The sequence below is a fragment of the Pelobates fuscus genome, chromosome 4 (genome assembly GCF_036172605.1).
Source record: "Pelobates fuscus isolate aPelFus1 chromosome 4, aPelFus1.pri, whole genome shotgun sequence".
Lineage (NCBI taxonomy): Eukaryota > Metazoa > Chordata > Amphibia > Anura > Pelobatidae > Pelobates > Pelobates fuscus.
The window spans coordinates 219,944,535-219,959,113 of NC_086320.1; the positions used below are offsets into that span (position 1 = coordinate 219,944,535).

At 44.0% G+C, this 14,579-nt stretch overlaps 1 long non-coding RNA gene across 1 annotated transcript in view; it reads left to right on the forward strand.

The window, feature by feature from the left end:
- The window catches only part of LOC134607975 (uncharacterized), a 911,454-nt gene extending 899,027 nt beyond the window's left edge, over nucleotides 1–12,427 (forward strand). The window contains exon 3 of the long non-coding RNA XR_010090703.1: nucleotides 12,392–12,427. This is a non-coding gene — a long non-coding RNA (uncharacterized LOC134607975). The remainder of the gene's footprint in view (nucleotides 1–12,391) is intronic.
- Nucleotides 12,428–14,579: the final 2,152 nt, after the last annotated feature.

Consider the following 14,579-nt stretch of genomic DNA (forward strand, 5'->3'; position numbering starts at 1 on the left):
CCCTCGCGCGCCGCCCGCAGAGTGAGGCTGGGAGCCGGAATATGACGTCATATTCCGGCTCCGCCTCCCAGCCTCACTGTGCGGCGCGCGAGGGAGCTGAGCAGAGAGCTCAGAGGAAGAGCTCCCTCGCCGGCCGCCCGCCCAGTCCATCAGCCCGACCGGCAGCCCAGTTAGCCGCAAGGCTAACAAGGCATTTGCCCTGGGCGTTTGGGGGCGGCGTTTTTTGCCGCCCCCTGGAAAATGCCGCCCAAGGCAAATGCCTTGTTTGCCTTGCGGCTAATACGCCCCTGACCGCGGCGTCTGGGCTGCTAGCTGTTTGGTTCACTGTTTAGCCCCGTGTTGGCTGAAGTGAGCATCCAGGCGCCGCAGGCTGTGTTGGGGATGCTTGGTGCATAGGGTCTGCGTTCGCTTGTGCCAGCCGCCATCCTCCGCCATCTTGGGTGTACCTTGCTGCCTCATGGTGATTGGAGGTAATGTTGTCCGGCTGCCTGTGGCACCCAGCAAGGACCGGGATAACCCCCACCGGTCCAGAGGGGGGGGGGTGTTAGAGGTGAGTACGGTGATGTTTCCATCTGCAAGGTTACCAACCAGGAGAGCGGCCGCCTCTCCCTGGCTCGGTCGCAGCTAGGCCTCAAGCTGGAATCGTGGGGACCCGGTGAGTTGCGGGTACAAGTTTGGTATCAAAACATTTTCCTGGGTCTCCCCCACTCTGTAGTCACCTTCCCAGCGGTGTGCGTGCAATGATTTGGGGTATATCCCCCGTTTTAGTTGCTGGCTTGCAGGAGCTATTGTGCAGCACGTCCACTCTGCTAGGAAGCTAGGCTCCGCCCCCCCCCCCCGGCTTTTTAAATTTTGATCCTTTAGCTGTTTAGTTGATGATTCCCTGAATTGGTGCCGTATGCGAGATTTCCATATTTAAAGATACCAAATGAGGGTGCTGTTTAGCAGATAGTTCCCTTATTTGGTGTCCTTAAATATTGCAAGCCCACATAAGGATAGCAAATAGGGGAGTTATCTTCTAAACAAAGATCGAAGTTAAGAGGTGTCAGCCAGCCCACAACAAGAAATCTGGGTTGCTAATGTGAATTATATGCAAATGTGTTGACAGATGCCAGCATGCAGAGCACAGTGTTTCTGCGCGTGTGTATGTCCGTGTATGTGTATATGTACAGACATCTCAAAATCTCACCAACACTACACACAAATATACTCACGCATTTCAACGTTCAACACTACATACAAACCCCACCATTATATATATAACCACATCACTGCATTCAAATACCACACAACACACAAATGCATGCTTGCATTCAAACACCAGCACTACATACAAACACACCCCTACATTCACTCACACATACTTCATATAAAACCATGCATACATTCACACACAAACACTGATCAGTGCTAAATACATTTAAAAAAAATTGGATTGTTTTTTACATTTAAAGTTGGGGGGGGGGTGCCAAAAATAGGACCAGCCCCGGGTGCCAAATGCTCTAGGTACGCCCCTGGGTATACCAGAATACTCGATGTAGAGTTAGATAATCTACTAATTGAGGAAATAGCTAAAATGACAATGAAGTTATCATCATGGGTGACTTTAATCTTCCTGATGTGAATTGAAAAAAATAGCTGCTTGTGCCAGGAGCACAGATATTCTAAACTCCCTACTGGGATTGCCTCTAAAACAAGTCATTGAGGAGCCAACTCGTAAAGAGGCCATACTAGATTTAGTGTTAACAAATAAAGATTTGGTATCAGATATTACTGTAGGTGAAAGTTTAGTATCCAGTGATCATCAGTCAGTGTGGTTTAATATAAGAACAGTGTCACACCACACAAAAACAAAAGTTTTAGACTTTGGAAAAACAGATTTTTCTAACATTAGAATATGTGTAAAGGAGTCACTACCAGACTGGAGCAATTTAAATGGAGTCCAAGAGAAATTGGATTATTTAAAAGTTGCACTACTGAAGGCAACAGAAAATTGCATTAGGCTTGTCAGTAAAAGCAAAAAATTCAAGAAACCACTGTGGTACTCCGCAGATGTGGCAAAAATAGTAAAAAACAAAAAGTTAGCATTTAGTAATTATAAAAAAATACCTGAGTGAGGAAGACAAAATGATCTATAAGATTAGGCAGAAAGAGGCTAAGCAAGTTATAAGAGCTTCCAAATCACACACAGAAGAGAAAATAGCACAGTCAGTAAAAAAGGGGGACAAAACTTTTTTTTAGATACATAAATGAGAAAAGAAAAGTAAAACAAGGATTAGTTAGATTAAAAACAAAAGAAGGAAGGTATGTAGAAGAGGATAAAGGTCTAGCTGACAGCCTCAATGAATATGTTTGTTCGGTATTTACAGATGAAAATGAAGGAAAGGAACCTCAGTTAAGAAAAAGGATAAATTAGTCATTTATTACATGTGAGTTTACAGAGGAAGAGGTTCTATTTCAACTGTCAAAAGTAAAGACAAATAAGTCAATGGGACCTGATGGAATACACCCAAAGCTATTAAAAGATCTTAGTGGTGTACTAGCAAAACCATTAACAGATTTATTTAACCAATCATTGTTAACAGGAAAAGTCCCAGAAGATTGGAAGTTAACGAATGTTGTGCCCATTAACAAGAAAGGTAATAGGGAGGAGTCGGGCAACTATAGGACAGTAAGCCTTACTTCAGTAGTGGGGAAAGTGATGGAAACCATGTTAAAGGATAGGATTGTTGAACATCTAAAAACACATGGATTTCAAGATCAGAGACATGCCCCCTCAGCAACCTACCAAGGCAGCCTACCAGTCCCCCACACAGCCGTGGTGAGGCACCTGAACCTGGACAAAATTCTCCCTCACCCAGGTGTAGTAACTGTCTATTGTGGGTGGGCTGCTCTGCTGTTTCTGTTTTGTGGGTGGGTTGCTGGACTAACCAGGGCACTGACCGGCAGGAGGTCAGGTACCCTGTTAGTCTAATTGGTAAAGGGGAGAATTGTGGCGAAACCAACTTCGCCACTGTGAACTGGAGAAGCCTGGTTGCCCGCCTGCTGCCTTTGGACTATGGACCAGACTTTATGGGAATGTGATACCCCAGATAGCTATACCATGGAGCCTATTCATATAATGAAAGACTATGGGAAAGACTTTAGCTCCATGGCAATTGTACTGTGTGAATAGGATCTGCGCCAATTCGGTAGTTTTGTGCGCTCAGATCCCAGCTATCTGGGGATATGTGAAATGTCTGTGTGTTATGGTTAAAAAGTAACTTTCTGTATTTTAAAGTGTTTTATGTCTTTCTGTAACCATGTGGTTAATGGAGTCTGTCTCTGTGCTGGAGATAATTAGATTACTTCTCCAGCACAGAGAAGGCTCTGTAAAAAACAGTCTGAGCTGGGAAGCTAGGGGTTTTAAAAGATACTTTACTAACTTTTGAACCCCTGGTCTGATCCATGCCATTTTTTAATATGTTGTTCCCCTGAATGGATTGATTGTGGATATGTATTTTTATGTGAATGTGATGTATGGTTTTAGAGTTAGGAAAATTGTGTAAAAGTATATTTTAAACTGTATGCATAATGGGATTATGTGTCACACTAAGGGGAGGGGATGTGTGGGAGGTAACATCTATGTCATTGGTTCTTTTATGCCTCCCCCTGGGTGTGGCCTGTATGCGTGAGTTGGAAATAAAAGCCAGGCTGGATGAGCCAGTCCTCAGTTCCTGCTTAACCCTCAAAGCGATGTGTCGTCTCGTTCTTTGGGGGAATTGGATTGTATGCTGACTGCCAGGAGTGTAAGCGGATTGTATGCTTTTCCTGTTCAGCTATTCCAGGGTTCGTGTGTTTCCAGTTCGGGAGTTGGAAGATTTGTACAGTTTGCAGTCCGGGAGATTGGTGCTTGCAGCAGCTGCTGGTCTAGGAAAAAGGGGATTATCGCCTAAACGGATTTTATTCCCTTTTATGCTGAAACGGTCCGCAACAGGTACTTATGCTCACCTTTTTTCCCTTAGTCCTTGCCCTATCGTGGTTTCTGTTGCAGTTCCCTTTAGCGCTTGTTGTGTTCAGTTGTGTTTCTTCGCATTGACCTTGGCTTTGTTTCTGACTACGTTATCTCTTTATCCTTATCTGTTCTGTTTGCCGGCTTGCTGTTTACTGTGTACCAGACCCCGGCTAGTCCTAGTTTACGCTGTCTCTTTGTGCCCTTGACCTCGGATCATTCCTGACTCTGTCTCCTCTCATATACGCCGAGTCTGGCCATTCTAAGGTTCGGTAGACGTATCTCTCCTCTGTGTTGCCTTTTGTTGAGTTGAATCCTGCGAGTTGGGGTATATTTTCGTTACATTCGGCCCGCTACTGCTATCCGCCTGATGCTGACACAGAGTTCAATTACATTATTAGAGAGTGCGGCTCTCTCATTCACTCACGCACTACGGTGCCTTCCCTTTGTTCATCACACAGGCTAGTTCCGGTACAGGACGACAATGCCTGCATTGAGGGGCATCCCTCCTACATCCGATTCAACATGATGGTACGTGCCGGGTTTACCACGGATGCTTCAGCTCTTGTACAGGGGTATAGTACCTCACCAGTATGCAATGGAGACGATACTTCACAATGACTGGGTAAGGGGAGAGAACCCCTCCATTTAATATAACGTCCGTGCTACGGATTTGGTTATAGAGGGCTACCTGATCGTGCAGGGTATAAGTGTTTAGACTGGATTTCTCTATTTCACCTCCTCTAATGGACCTGCTGGGTCCGTACCACTGCATCCCACGCAAGAAATACCCACTGAGGTATTAACAGGCGAGTTTCCAAACCTTATTTACATGCTACCCGGAGACTTTATGGACAGTGTAGGGGCTGTTTGAACTTCCCATCTGGGGTACAGCTCCCAGGATCGACCCATTTTGTTGGTGACCCTATACCTCCCTATTAGATGAACTCCTGGAGACAGTACGGCAAACGGAGGTGCCTCAGTTATTACAAGAGTGCAGGTTTTAGTATGATCTACGCTATATCAAACAAACTATCGCACTCTAGTACAGCAATCTCTTAACACACAAAGTACAAGTGAGGTGAGGTGTTCTAAGTAACTCTCCTTATAAGTGTGACATCCCCAGTGTTTAAAAAACACTTTAAAAAGCACAGACACAGTAATTGAAAAGAATACAGATAGGGGGCGCTCTAAAAAGTGTGTGATACCAAAAGTATAACAAACATAATACTTATTGATACTTGTTCTTCATATCACATATACTCCACCTAAATATAAAAGATAATGCATAGCATAATACTGTTTGGTGCATTCACTCTATTGGTGGTTTTAAAATTGCCAACTCACAATTTTCCTTTCGGATACACATCCACTCCTTCCACTAATGCAATTTTTCCGACTGGTAGCAGGAGTCAGCAAAAGAATAATATGCAGATCCAGAGTTCCAAGATATAAAAGTAGTTTAATCAAACTCAATAAAAAAAAACAATAAAAAGGTAGCAATAACGCTTTTCGACCTGATGGTCTTTTTCAAAGTGTGTCTTGCAATTGCCCATACATTCTTTAAATACCCCATCTGATCACTTCTCTTTGGCGCCAACCGGTCCTTTGCCGCCCACTTTTTTCTCGCGCCTCTTTTAATTTCCGTCTCGGATTGATCACGTGTTTCCGTTTTCCGTCCAACATCATCTCTCTACATACATCCTGGATGCAATTATTGGCAGCGCCATTTTTGAAAATCCGGATTTGGGTTTTACTTTTACACATTAGTACTCGCAAATGTCCTTCATATTAAAAGTTCCAAATCATATTCAAACTATTATATATAAATCTTATCTCTATAGAAGTTACTTATATATACAAAAATTACTTAAATCACTTAAAAAAATGTTCAAACAAATTATATGATATCTAAAATAAATCCTTACTCTTATGCACCTCTCAATGATTCTATTTAAAATATACTAAAAACATATTTATTTCGAATTACAAAAGATTTTCTAAAAAAGGAGAAAGATAGTTAGCATAAATATAAATCTCACATATATTCTTCTAAATTCCCACATCATATATTTTATTAGTGCACTCATCTCAAAGTCACAGTTTAACCCTTTGGGTGATAGAGTATCTAGATTAAAGATCCAGTTCATTTCACATGAACTTAGGGCTGAGTTTACATCACCTCCTCTCCAACGGCGGGTGATATTTTGAATTCCATAAAATGTCATCCCTTTTGGATCTTTCCCATGACATTCCAAAAAATGTAGGGAAACACTATGGTTTTTAAACCCTCTCTTAATGATATATATGTGTTCTCGTACCCTACTGGCCACACATCTAGTGGTTTTACCCACATATTGTAGCCCACACGGGCACTCGAGCACATATATAACATTTTTGTTTTTGCATAAATGACCTTATTGTATATTGCCTTAAATTGGAATGTGAAGTAAAAGTTATAATTTTCTTTTCCCTATTCTCCAAGATTTTACACCCCATACAATTTTTACAATAGTTAAAACCCTTTAGTGATTCTCTATTGATATTTATTTACACGTCACAAGCAGAAACTGGTCTTCCCATTTTACAGTTTTCAATGTCTGTAATAAGATCATTAAATCTTCAAAAAAAGAGGGGCATGCTCTCACTACGTGCACTGCCTTACTCGGGTGACAAGACTGGGGAAGGCCCATTACCCGGGCAGCAGGCACACCATACGCATAGATCGCATGGAAAGAACAGAATCTTCGGTCGACTTTGGGTCCCCTGGTCATTAACAACCTTGGGATAGATGACAGGACTACCTCTACTCCTCTGAGAACATGATTCAGTTATGAAGGTCCCTCCTTCTATGCTTTTATCCCTCACGGGAACCATCTTGATTGTGGGTTTCTGCTAACCCACCTATTCATCTACCATCAAGGAGACCTGCTTGGGCTCTGGGGGGGGGGACCCTGTGTACACCAACTTCTACACAGACGTCACAAAGTCGGGACACAACCTACAGCTGGAGTAATGCTCAGGATCTGTAGCAGACTCGGATATGACTGCCGACGTTCCCAAACTGGACGGCCTCTGCGTCGGTCGGTTGAAGCTAGGACCTCGTTTGTTCTCTATACCTGTTCTCTGGAGTTACCTGTCGTTAGTGATGGGACTTTACGTTTTACCTGCGTATTTGAGATCGCTAAGAGTTCGCGGGACTCAAGGCTATGAAGGAATGTGTTCTTATAGCTCGTTTCTCGAATTCACATTCCTGGGTCCCTTGGCCTAAGGCCTACTCATGAACATACGTAACCGGACAGTCAGGGATACAGAGACCTAAGATCTCCCTAGTTTATGCCATACCTTGAAGGTGGCGTGCTGACCATGAGTTCCTCCACGAACTTTAACAAATCGGACATGGAACAGGATCGTACAGATGATTAATCAGATTATTCACTCTCTCCCTAATCAGTCGCCAGTCTCACGGACGGAAGTCCTGCTCCAGACCCGCTCACCAGGGCCGTTTCATTTTTCGTCAGCCGGCCTACACTTCGATTGGATTTCGAAGCCTTTGCGATCCACCACGTAAATACGGCACGGAGGACGCTACTTTGTCTATGCAGGGCCCTATTACCCTTGGATCCGGACCATTTGTCGCTCCCCGACAAAGATATAAATTGGATGGAAATCTCATCCTTTACTTTTGTTTCCCTCTTTTGGTTATATCCAGGATTCACAGTCTTCCAGAGTAGTCGATCAACGTTTCGCTGCATTAGTTCAGTGTTTGGACTCGGATGGGACGTCCCTTAGGAGTAACTTGGTCTACCACGGTTGCGGGTTACGCAGTCCATTTGGAGTACTGGAAACACTTGCCGGAATAGTAGGTTCATTCTCGGACAAGACCACTCACCGGGTAGGTCATGAGGGAACGATTAGACTATTCGGTTCGGTTACGGAATTGGTGATTGACTCAGACACATCACCGGAGGTTGGAATTTTGTCTACAAGGCCACATCGCCTGGTGATTCCGGCACGATCGAAGAAGCCCTCTTCCACATCAAGGTTGAGACCTGGTGGCGGTCCTTATCGTGATCCTAAATACACAGATAACCCTTGTTGTTTTACACCTACAGGGAAAGGACTATTAGGTCAGCTTGGCAGTTCATGGACGTCTGCTAGGAAACAGATCGTGATCCCATGTACAATGGATTAACAGTGGATGGAGTTTTTCCCCGTATTTTGGGATACATCGACAGCTGGCATCTTCGTTGATCAGTCTACGGTCACTTCTCTCAGTTGGAGGGTCCATTGGGGATTGTTCTAGTTCTCCCAGAATAGGTACCAGCGAGACAAACAGCGTCTGATTTGTTGACTGAGTGTTAAAACAGCAAATACGAAGCCTCCTGTCATGTTATAAAATTGTAGATTATGCTAGCTTTAGTGTACCTATAATCTTAATTGAATTAATGACAGGAGGCGAGTATTTCCCGCCCGTTCTTATCCCTCCCTTGTTTAATTTTATAGTTTGAGTTTGTCAGGTACATATGCAACTCTGCTTGTTGTCTCTGCTACCTGTCACTTGTTCTTATGTCTAATTTCCATAAGTAGGGTTGGAATATTTACATATTAAGGTATTTTGTTTGCTACATTGGGTACCTACATGTTGTTCGTAGTACATTTCATTGGATAACCAACCTGTTCGTTTCTTTTTTTCTCTCGTTTCAGTTTACAGTTCATCAACGCTTTCAGGTTTGGCAGTTCTTCTCGGATGGTGGACATTGTTGTATTCATTGTATCTAGGACTTTGTTTCTTCCCCATTATTTTCTGCCTTTTGTTCTGTTTTGTCGCAGCTTGAAAGAGGGAATGATGCATGGGGAGGGGAGTTTTATAGTAACTAACATGTTTCTGATTGGTTGTTTTCTGTGCTGCTGTGGAGTACTAGGAAAGAGAGACTTAAGCAAATACTCGCCTCCTGTCATTAATAAAATTAAGATTATAGGTACACTAAAGCTAGCATAATCTACAATTGTTTTAGAACAAGTGCAGGCTTCTGAAGGATGCATCCATTCCCCTGTAGAAGAGGCTATGCTTCATAAGCTGTTTTCCTGCACCCGATTTGGTCGTGTACAAATGACTGACTGAAGAGGCTCGGAAAGATTTGTTTTAAGGTGAGCTGTCTGCTGGGTAAACCCAGCAGCTGGCATGAGTTATATTGTCTAGTTGTTTAAAAAAAAAAAAAAAGCTGTGGTCATTTTCCTTACCCATTAAAATGGTGTTGTATAATTATTGGGGTTAGAAGGTATAGTGGAAGATGGGATACGAAAGACTCGGCAGTGAAGTGATAATAGCTACATGATGACAGGTTACCGTATAGTGTAAAAAAGGATGAGCCACGGCCAAGTGATCCAGAGAATACAATACTATTCTAAGCTGGTGTATTGGCAGAAATAGAGTAATTAGGAAAAGCTGATATCAAGTACACTAAAATCAGAAAACAAATCGTAGATCTAGACAACGTCAAACCAGAACAAACAGGGACAGAATAAAACAATTTTAGTGAGACAAAACCACAAAACTGAAGTGTATGAAGTAAGGGAATAAAAGCAAACAGAATTGAGGCCTGCATGCAACCTCCCACTAATTAGGGGTTTTATTTTTTTCACTATATAACTTTATTGCACTATTTATGATTCGTTATTTAGTGGTGATTCATCAAAATGCCCTCTATTTAATTTCTCTATTTTCATTGCCTTTTAACTAAAGCAGCAAGGTAAACTGGTAGTATAGGGCTCGCCTAAGAAGTTTGTCTTGACATTGACATGACACTTTCATGACCATTGCAGTGGTACTATAATCTTCTGTTTTAAATGTGTAACTTTTCTGATTCTATTGGTGGATATTATTACATGTAAATTAAAAGTTATATTTTCAGATTAACTTCATGGTCTAAGCATAATAATCCAAAATATCTCTTATGGCTAGACACCATGAGCAAATCTGAAATCATCTGCAACAGAGAACATAATTAGGACAACCAAAATTCAGCCATGTATGCCTAATATGTCAATATTAAGTATTAATATCTTGAAACAATTTTGGCTTTATAAAATTATTTGCAGTCCATGTGAAGAGACACAGAATGTAGGAAGATAAGTTCAATTAAATTTTGTAATGCAAGGCATAATAAAATGAACAGAAAACATCTGTTTTGTATTTAGACTGTCCTCAAGTGGGAACTATTGACATGGTAAAATATTTCAAATGAATTAAGTGTTTTTGAGAAGGCGGCATGTGCATTTAGGGTTAAATAAAATAAGCATCAATTACATGTGGGAAAAAAAGCAGAGCATATTCACTGAAATGCTTTACATCTATCCATTCTTAATCTGATTGACTATACAAAGTTTCTGGATTATGTTTCTGTAACCTTAGAACCCAAGCACTTAATATATGTCATCTAAAACTTCACTACATATTTTAAAAATATCAACGCATATGAATTATTACTAAAAGACCATAATTTCAGTATTTGAACATTTGAAATGTCAATAAAAATCTGATGTATAATGTGGGTAGTGTTGTGTTTGGTTTTTGTGTTTATAAATTAGTCTGGTATATTTCTATCTTTGGCTGTCTTAGTGAAGATATTCATGCTATGAATGTTACAGTAAGTATTAAAAAATACCCTCCAAGCACCATAACCACTATATTATTATGTAGTGGCTATTGTGCCAGGAGTACCTGCCACTGTCCCACATGTAGTATATGTTTTTATTTTATGTTGAGCAGCTTTATACATTGGGTGTGGTGTATGTGTGTGTATATATATATATATATATATATATATATATATATATATATATACATATATATATATATATATATATATTTTTTTTTTTTTTTTTTTTTTTTTTTTTTTTTTTTACTTATATATCGGCCATTCTGTCATTACATTCAGCCACCAGAGCAAACCTGTTTAGCCCCTGGTCCACGTGGTAACACATTCCTAGCAAACTAGAAGTTGTCAATTGGTTCCACAATGTGACACATCATCCTTTTCAGATCTTTCCATTCATTCACCAGATCAAAACAGTTTAGCACCTTGTCCACTTAGTTGCACATTCCAAGCAAACTGGAAATGTCTTGTAGGTTCCACAATCTGACACATCATACATTATCTGGCAGTTTCTAGGGCACTCCACTAGGTCAAACTAGTTAGTACATTTGCATACACTGAGCAACCACAACATTAAAACTACTTACAGGAGAAGTTAATAACATTAATTATATTGTTACGATGGCACCTGTCAAGGGGTGGGATATATTAGGTGGCATGTAGCCCATGGAACAGCGCAGATAGGGGAATGGGCGTTGACAGGGCCAGAGAGTAGGCATGTTAAGTGTAACTTGATTCTGGGCGGGAGTTATTAATCTGATTGTAAGGGGGTGGAGTGTAAGGGGATATAGAGCGGCCATCTTAGCTAGTGGCCATTTTAATCACAACCTTCATTTACCTACCAGTTGTCTGCAGGTCTGTGTGGGTTTCTCTTCTTCTCTTTCAGATGGCATCTCTGGATGAAATTTTGGGGGGTGTCCGGGCGGCGGTGCGAAACCGGGGGATGGCCTCGTTGCAGGAGCAGCTGGGAGTGACGGGTGCGGCGGTGGGTCCCCCCTTTACGTTGGAGTGGCGTCCAGAGCGGAGAACTTGACCACCCCAGCGGCTGAGTCCCAGCATGGTTCCGGCAGTGAGGAGGACAGGGCTCCTGACAGGAAGGCTAGAGGAGCATCCTGGTGCGCGGCCGGCACCGTTTGGTCGACGCGGTGCTGGCTGGGTGAAGACAGCGGCTCAGAGGATGTCAAAGCACGCTGGCAGGGTTGTGCAGGGCACACGCTGAAGGAAGGCCTGACAGAGCCGCTTGAAGGACACTGACTGGCTGCTATTAGCTTACACTGGAAACCTTTTTTCTTTGTAAAAGCACGCTAAAGAGACCAGTGGCGGATCCAGAGCCTGATCTCGGGAGGGGCACTTGTAGATTATTTAAAAAAAATAATCCTAGCACAATAACCACTACAGCTCAGTGTAGTAGTTATGGTGCCAGTAGTGCCAGGACCCCACCCCAGAGTAAGTAGTCATACCGTTTAAGAACAGTTTGACAACTTACCTGGGGTCTGCTGGGATATAGAGCATAGGAGAAGTGGTGTGTGTTAGGGGTGAAGTGTGTGTGAAAGGTGCAGTGTGTGTGTGAGCGGTGAAGTGAGTGTGAGTGTGTAAGGGTGGCAGTGTGTGTATGGGGGCACTGTATGTCTGTGTGGGGCAGTGTGTGTATGGGGGGGCACTGTATGTATGTGTGGGGCAGTGTGTGTATGGGGGGCACTGTGTGTGTGTTTGGGGCAATGTGTGTATGGGGGGGCAGCAGTGTGTGTAGGGCACTGTGTGTGTATAGGTGTGCAGTGTGTGCGGGGCAGTATGTGTATGGGGACAGTGTTTGTGGGACAGTGTTGTATGGGGACAGTGTTTGTGGGACAGTGTTGTATGGGGACAGTGTTTGTGGGGCAGTGTGTGTATGGGGGCAGTGTTTGTGGGGCAGTGTGTGTATGGGGGGCAGTGTTTGTGGGGCAGTGTGTGTATGGGGGGCAGTGTGTGTATGGGGTCAGTGTGTGTAGTGTTTGTATGTGGGGCAGTGTTTGTGGGTCAGTGTGTGTATGGGGTCAGTGTGTGTAAGGGGGAAGTGTGTGTATGGGGCAGTGTTTGTGGGTCAGTGTGTGTAAGGGGGAAGTGTGTGTATGGGACAGTGTTTGTGGGGCAGTGTGTGTATGGGGACAGTGTGTATATGGGGACAGTGTGTATATGGGGACAGTGTGTATATGGGGACAGTGTGTGTATGGGGACAGTGTGTGTATGGGGACAGTGTGTGTATGGGGACAGTGTGTGTATGGGGGCAGTGTTTGTGTGTATGGTGGCAGTGTTTGTGTGTATGGGGCAGTGTTTGTGTGTATGGGGGCAGTGTTTGTGTGTATGGGGGCAGTGTGTGTATGTATGGGGTCAGTGTGTGTGTGGGGTCAGTGTGTGTATGGGGTCAGTGTGTGTAGTGTGTGTATGGGGTCAGTGTGTGTATGGGGTCAGTGTGTGTAGTGTGTGTATGGGGTCAGTGTGTGTATGGGGGCAGTGTATGTTAGGCAGTGTGTATGGGGTCAGTGTGTGTATGGGGTCAGTGTGTGTATGGGGTCAGTGTGTGTATGGGGTCAGTGTGTGTAGTGTGTGTATGGGGTCAGTGTGTGTATGGGGTCAGTGTGTGTAGTGTGTGTATGGGGTCAGTGTGTGTATGGGGGCAGTGTATGTTGGGCAGTGTGTATGGGGTCAGTGTGTGTATGGGGTCAGTGTGTGTATGGGGTCAGTGTGTGTAGTGTGTGTATGGGGGCAGTGTATGTTGGGCAGTGTGTATGGGGTCAGTGTGTGTAGTGTGTGTATGGGGTCAGTGTGTGTAGTGTGTGTATGGGGTCAGTGTGTGTATGGGGTCAGTGTGTGTATGGGGACAGTGTATGTTGGGCAGTGTGTATGGGGGCAGTGTGTATGGGGGCAGTGTATGTTGGGCAGTGTGTATGGGGGCAGTGTGTATGGGGGCAGTGTATGTTGGGCAGTGTGTATGGGGGCAGTGTGTATGGGGGCAGTGTATGTGGGGCAGTGTATGTGGGGCAGTGTATGTGGGGCAGTGTATGGGGGGCAGTGTGTATGGGGGCAGTGTGTATGTGGGGCAGTGTGTATGTGGGGCAGTGGGTATGTGGGGCAGTGGGTATGTGGGGCAGTGGGTATGGGGGCAGTGTGTATGGGGGGGAGGGGAGGAGGGCTTTTTAATAAAAATAAACAAAAAATGTATTTAATAAAATATATTTATGTCCCCCCTCCCTTCTTACCTTTATTGAGGAGGAGGGGGGACATTTCTGGATCCCTGGTGGTCCCAGTGGGGAATCCCTGGTGGTCCAGTGGTTCCAGTGAACTCTAGCCCGCGCTCCAGGGCTAGAGTTCACTCTCGCGAGATTTGGAGCGTTGCCGTGGTAACCGTGGCAACGCTCCAAATCTCGCGAGAGGAGGACCCGGAGGAGCTGCTGGTAACAGCTCCCGGGTCCTCTCTCCCTCCCCTTCCGGTCGGCTGTCAGTAATGTGCCTGTGGACCGGGGAGGGAGATCTCTGATCACTGATCTCCCTCCCGGTCTGCAGGCACAATGCAGGGCTGGCGCTTGGGCAATGCCAGCCCTGCACTAGCCGGCAGGGGAGAATCTCGGGGGGGGCAATTGCCCCGTTGCCCCCCCCCTGGATCCGCCAATGAAAGAGACACCAGATATGATTGGCAACTGTCAAAGCACGCTGGCACAGGTCTGCAGAGCACACGCTGAAGTAGGCCTGACACCCAGATGCTTGCAGACAACTAACTGCTCTTCTATTACAGTGAAAAAAAAATATTTATTTTAAATCTAAAGCTTAACCGATTGTTAAAACAGATATGAGTGGTGGCACTGACTGTGCAAATGGGCAAGGCATCCAACCTCACACAGAAGCTGGCAGGCAGGCAACTGCTCTTCTATTACAGTGAAAAAATAATATTTATT